Below are 6,539 nucleotides of genomic sequence, written 5' to 3' on the forward strand. Positions count from 1 at the left end.
TGTTCAGTGTTGGGTCCCTCACTACAAGAAGGACATCGAGGTGCTGGAGCGCGGCCAGAGAAGGGCAACAAAGCTGGTGAAGGGTCTGGAGCACAAGGCTGGTGAGGAGCGGCTGAGGGAGCTGGGGGTTCTTTAGCCTGGAGAAAAGGAGGCTGAGGGGAGACCTTAGTGCTCTCTGCAACCACCTGAAAGGAGGCTGTAGTGAGGTGGGAGTTGGTCTCTTCTCCCAAGTAACAAGCAATAGGACAAGAGGAAATGGTTTAGATTGGCTATTAGGAAAGATTTCTTCACCAAAAGGGTTGTCAAGCAGTGGAACAGGCTGCCCAGGGAAGTGGTTGAGTCCCTATCCCTGGAAGTATTTAAACAACACGTGGACGTGGTGCTTAGGAACATGGTTTAGTGGTGGACTTGGCAGTGCTACATTAACGATTGGACTCGATGATCTTAAAGATCTTTTGCACCTTAAATGATTCTATGATTCCATGACTCTGTAACAGTGCAGCTCTCCTGACTCTGCACTAAGCTACAAATATCTGAGCCCTTTTGTATGTCCTTTCTCAAGACACTTACATTTTCAGTCATAAAAATGAGGATTTCTATCCCTAAATGGGATACCCACCGGTTGTGATGGTTGAAAATAAAAACCACAAACAAAATTATTATAAAGACTTGCTAAGCCTCTTTTCTGCAGCCCACACTCTTCAGAGTCATGAGTGCAGATATTGAACTTTTCTGTTAAAGGCGGATTACGTCTGACATCCCTTGAGAGCAATGGAGCTGTCACAAACCAGCTCCCATGCAGCCACTGCAGCAGAGCAAAGCTGACTCCTCAGCAGCACATGAGCAGAGGTCCTGCTCGGTACACCACACTCAGCCAGCGCAGACCAGAGAAAGGAAACGCACTTCACTTGGAGGGTATTGCGATGAAAACTGGAGTGGTTTTGCTCAGAGGAGTCTGTCTTGATTTTAACCTGTCCTTTCATTTTTGGAGTAGTGCCCCCATGTCAAGAAACAGCAAATGTCCAACAGCAGCTCTGTCACCCACTTCCTCCTCCTGGCATTCGCAGGCACACGGGAGCTGCAGCTCTTGCACTTCTGGCTCTTCCTGGCCATCTACCTGGCTGCCCTCCTGGGCAACGGCCTCATCATCACCACCATAGCCTGCGACCACCACCTCCACACCCCCATGTACTTCTTCCTCCTCAACCTCTCTGTTCTTGACATGGGCTGCATCTCCTCCACTGTCCCCAAAGCCATGGCCAATTCCCTCTGGGACACCAGGGCCATCTCCTACACAGGATGGGATGCCCAGCTCTTTCTGCTTTTCTTCTTCCTTGGAGCAGAGTGTGCCCTTCTCACTGTCATGGCCTATGATCGTTTTGCTGCCATCTGCAAACCCCTGCACTACGGGACCCTCCTGGACAGCAGAGCTTGTGTCCACATGGCAGCAGCTGCTGGGGGCAGTGCTTTTCTCAATGCTCTCCTGCACACTGTCAATACATTTTCCCTACCTCTCTGCAAAGGCAATGTTGTGGACCAGTTCTTCTGTGAAATCCCCCACATCCTCAAGCTCTCCTGCTCACACTCCTACCTCAGGGAAGCCGGGCTCCTTATTTTAAGTTCTTTGTTAGCATTTGGGTGTTTTGTTTTCATTGTGCTGTCCTATGTGCAGATCTTCAGGGCTGTGCTGAGGATCCCCTCACAGCAGGGATGCCACAGAGCCTTTTCCACGTGCCTCCCTCACCTGGCCGTGGTCTCCCTGTTTGTCAGCACTGGCATGTTTTCCTACCTGAAGCCCCCCTCCATCTCCTCCCCATCGCTGGATTTGGTGGTGGCAGTTCTGTACGCGGTGGTGCCTCCAGCAGTGAACCCCCTCGTCTACAGCATGAGGAACAAGGAAATGAAGGATGCAGTGTGGAAACTATTCGATTACAAGCTACTTCATATTAAGAAGGTGCCTATTGTCCCACTCGGGCTCCCACAGTATCAGAGGAATAGCCTGGACTAACTTTTCTTCATACGTATTTTTCCTTTGTGGGATATTTGGGGGGTTGTTTTTTTGTTCATACCTGTGATAATATTATTCTTGGCCTCCTACCTGCCTTTTCTTGACCCAAAGTCCTCATGTACATATGGATCCAGGCTCCCCATTTAGATAAACTCAATAAAGAAACCAGTAGAAAATCATTTGTCTCAGCTCCCATCTCTTCACATCTCCTCTGGAGCTGGGGGAACAGCCCCAGCCTGCAGGAGGGGTTCAGGGGACAAATGCCCAGCTGCCTCACAAAGGAGCAGCCCTGGTGGGCACTATCCCTCTACTGCCTCCGTGTTGGGGCTGCTGCTTTCCTGGAGCCATGGCCAAAGACAGCAGCAGGACGTGGCTTTTTCAGTGCTGGTCTCTCCTCAATTCCACACTGTTCTGCTGTGCCCTTTTATTTGTGCTGCCCCTAAGGTCTCATGCAACTTGTGACAGTCCTGTTATCTGTATGGTGGCATCCCTGTGGCTGAGGGCAGGAGCAGGCCACATGAACCACTCTATCAGAGCTGGTCTCCATGCAAGCACCCTCATAACCAAAGGGGCTCCTCAGGACAGGGCCAGAAGGCTGGGCGCCTCTTCCAAAGCTGCTGTCAGGAATACACCCAATAGGGTTCTCCCTTCAAAAGGACTTTTGCTCTTCTGGGCTTCTTGATGGATTCAGGGTGACAATCTGAGAGTCCCACGGTGATGTGTTAGGGACCAAGGCATGGATGAAGACCTCCCTTCTTGGTTGCATATGTCTACTGAAAGAGCAACCGGTCTTTGACTTATCTGCCTGGTGCTGTCCCACCTGCAGTGGGGCTGATGGCAGATGCCATCCTGAAGAGGAACTGAGAGCTGCCAGGAGAGCTCAGGGGATCTCCAGGGACAGTGTGTGAGTCTGGGTGGGCAGTGAGTGGCATCTCATAAAATGAGTGACCATCCAAGGAGGAGTCCCAGAGGAAAAGGTGAATGTGAGGAGCCCACAGGCTAACAAGGGCCCTGCACCACGCAGCCACTCACTCACTTCCCCCCCGGTGGGATGGGGGAGAGAACTGGAAGAGTAAAAGTGAGAAAACTTGTGGCTTGAGAAAAAGACAGTTTAATAGGTGAAGCCAAAGCCGCGCACACAAGCAAAGCAAAGCAATGAATTCATTCACTACCTCCCATCGTCAGGCAGGTGTTCAGCCATTCCCAGGAAACCAGGGCTCCATCATGCGTAACGGTTACTTGGGAAACCAAAACAGTCCAGTCAAGGGGTTGAGCGCATCTGTCACACTCTGCCCCACTGTCAGCCCACAGGCACCACCTCAGTCCCTCTGCGCTGGGTGTTGGGTGTCACCACGGGCCCTCCCCTGAGCCCATGCAGGGAGATAAGATACAGTTTAATAATTGAAGTACAATAAAACAGAACAGTTTAATAGGTAAAGCAAAAGCCGCACGCACAAGCAGAGCAAAGCAAGGAATTCATTGACTCCTTCCCATCGGCAAGCAGGTGTTCAGCCATCCCCAGGAAAGCAGGGCTCCGTCACGTGTAATGGATACTTGGGAAGACAAATGCCATCACGCCGAACATCCCCCCCTTCCTTCTTCTTCCCCCAGCTTATATACTGAGCATGATGTCATGGGGTATGGAACAGCCCTTTGGCCAGTCTGAGTCAGCTGTCCTGGCTGTGCCCCCTCCCAGCTTCTTGCACATCCGGCAGAGCATGGGAAGCTGAAAAGCCCTTGACCAGTGTAAGCACTACTTAGCAACGACTTAGCACTACTTAGCAGGAATCAAAACATCAGTGTGTTCTCAACATTGTTCTCAACCTAAACCCAAAACACAGCACTATACAAGCTACTAAGAAGAAAATTAACTCTATCCCAGCTGAAACCAGGACAACATCACTTGTGCCCTGTCCCCCTTCTGTTCCTCCTACTTGACACAGCCTCCCCCAGGTCCTGGAACCTACCCAGCCCTATCCGCACCCCATGTGGGGTTTCACAGACACCCCTGACCCAGGCTCTGCCAGCGTCTGGACAAGGAGAGAGGTCGAGCAGGGATGGCCATTCCCCCAGGGCAGGCCCTGAGTCCATCAGGAGGAGGCAAAAATGGCCATGCAGACAAACTCAGCCATAAACCTGTGGAGAGTGGCCAAATAGGGAGGCCACCAGTGAAAGCTCCCTCCAGTCCCATTCCCCAACACATTGCCCTGAGCCCTACTGCCCTCAGCCCATGGAGAAACCAAGCACAGCAGCACGACCTTGTGGGAGCAATCCCTTCAGCCTGTTCCTGACCTCAGCTTTGGAAAAAGAGCCCAACCTCCAGACACCGGCACTGACGAAACCCGCTTTTATTACAGAGATGTGACATGGGAGGCCACTGTACCATTGACCCAGGCACATGTGCAAAGACCTTTGGGTCAGACAGACTGGGTTCATGCCTCTGGAGAAGTGGACTGCATGCAGACATTCCTGGAGAAAGAGAATTATCACAGATAAAATGCCCAAAGCACAGGAGATTCCCCAGATGCATTGGAAATGACTGGTGAAGAGACACGGGCAGCTTATTGCTGCTGAAAGACGACGGATTGAATGAGCTTCTTCAGTGCGTCTTTGAGCTCCTGGTTCCTCATGCTGTAGATGAGGGGGTTCACTGCTGGAGGCACCACCGAGTACAGAACTGCCACCACCAGATTCAGGGATGGAGATTAGATGGAGGGGGGCTTCAGGTAAGCAAACATGGCAGTGCTGATAAAGAGGGAGACCACGGCCAGGTGAGGGAGGCATGTGGAAAAGGCTTTGTGGCGTCCCTGCTGTGAATGCATCCTCAGCACGGCCCTGAAGATCTGCACATAGGACAGCACAATGAAAACAAAGCACACAAAGCCCACAAAGACGCTAACAACAAGAAGACCAGCCTCCCTGAGGTAGGAGTGTGAGCAGGAGAGCTTGAGGATGTGGGGGATTTCACAGAAGAACTGGTCCACAGCATTGCCTTGGCAGAGAGGTAGTGAAAATGTATTGGCTGTGTGCAGGAGAGAATTGAAAAAAGCACTGCCCCAGGCAGCTGCTGCCATGTGGACACAAGCTCTGCTGCCCAGGAGGGTCCCATAGTGCAGGGGTTTGCAGATGGCAACATAGCGGTCATAGGCCATGATGGTGAGAAGACAGTACTCTGCTACTACCAAGAAGGCAAAGAGAAAAAGCTGGACAGCACATCCTGTGTAGGAGATGTCCCTGGTGTTCCAGAGGGAATTGGCCACGGCTTTGGGGACAGTGGTGGAGATGGAACCCAGGTTGATGAGGGAGAGGTTTAGGAGGAAGAAGTACATGGGGGTGTGGAGGCGGTGGTCGCAGGCTATGGCAGTGATGATGAGGCCGTTGCCCAGGAGGGCAGCCAGGTAGATGGCCAGGAAGAGCCAGAAGTGCAAGACCTGCAGCTCTCGTATGTCTGTGAATTGCAGGAGGAAGAACTGGGTGATGGAGCTTGTGTTGGATGGTTGCTGCCTCTGGGCATGGGGTCCTGTTCCCACGGGAAGGGTTAATGATGAGGAAATGTCTCTGAGCAAAATCAAAGCTTTCTTTTAGACCCTCACTCTGACACACTCTGCCCCATCCCCCACCCCCCCACTTACTCCTTTTCCAGGAGACCTTCCTTCAGCTCTGTGGCTGCAGCTCTGGCTGAGTGTGCTGTGAGGAGCAGGGCCTCTGCCCGCTGGCTGCTGAGGACTCAGCCCTGCTCTGCAGCAGTGGGTTCATGGGAACGGTGGGGCAGGGGCCAGTCCTGGTGTTCAACTTTCTCAGATGAAACTGCTCCTAGTGCAGAAGGGCCTGTCAGCATCTGCACTCGAAGTGCTAAGGAAAGGGGATAACAGAAGGCACTTCAGGAGGTTTGGGGATTTTAATGCTCCCCCCATCTCACCTGGGCAGTTTTCTTGGATTTCAGAAAACTTCAGCATTTCTTCTGCACTCAGGGAGAACAGAGCGAGTCCTGATATCAAAAGGATTGCCTGGGGCTTAGTGTAGAAGAAGGGGAGCTGATCTGTCTCTCTGTCTTGTTCTCAGTTGCCGTGGGCTTGTTCTCCATGAGAGGGAGGGTGATCCCACTGTTTTGCTACCCTGAAAAACAACCAGACTTTGCTGAGAACAGAAGTATCCCCCACAGACCACTAAATGTCTCACCCTTTCTCAGGGTCTCAGCACCCCACTTCTAGCCCAGGACACACAGGGCTCATTTCACCACCCCAACAGCATTTCCTCCATTGTAGCATCTCTACACTTCTGCATGGGGCTTTCAGATAACAAAAGGGTGCTAGGGGACAGGTTTGCATTCTCAATGGACATCTCAGCTTGAAAGGACAAAGCTTCTCAAGCACAGCTTCTCAAGGACACAGCCAAGTGTCCTAACGATACCATCTGATTAAGGGAAAACCAGCTTATTCTCCAGCCCCATAGACCTCATTGCCCACAGCCCCACAGGTTACAGGAAAGCTGGAACACTTGTTCCCATGGACACATCTGCCTGAAAAGACCC

General features: G+C 51.9%; 1 pseudogene; it reads right to left on the reverse strand.

Annotated features, from left to right (window-relative positions):
• Nucleotides 1–4,548: 4,548 nt before the first annotated feature.
• Nucleotides 4,549–5,964, reverse strand: LOC148056604 (olfactory receptor 14J1-like; annotated as a pseudogene).
• Between the last annotated feature and the right edge of the window lie 575 nt (nucleotides 5,965–6,539).

This window comes from Nipponia nippon, unplaced genomic scaffold, assembly GCF_047370975.1.
Source record: "Nipponia nippon isolate SJK-2023a ecotype South Korea unplaced genomic scaffold, ASM4737097v1 scaffold_122, whole genome shotgun sequence".
Lineage (NCBI taxonomy): Eukaryota > Metazoa > Chordata > Aves > Pelecaniformes > Threskiornithidae > Nipponia > Nipponia nippon.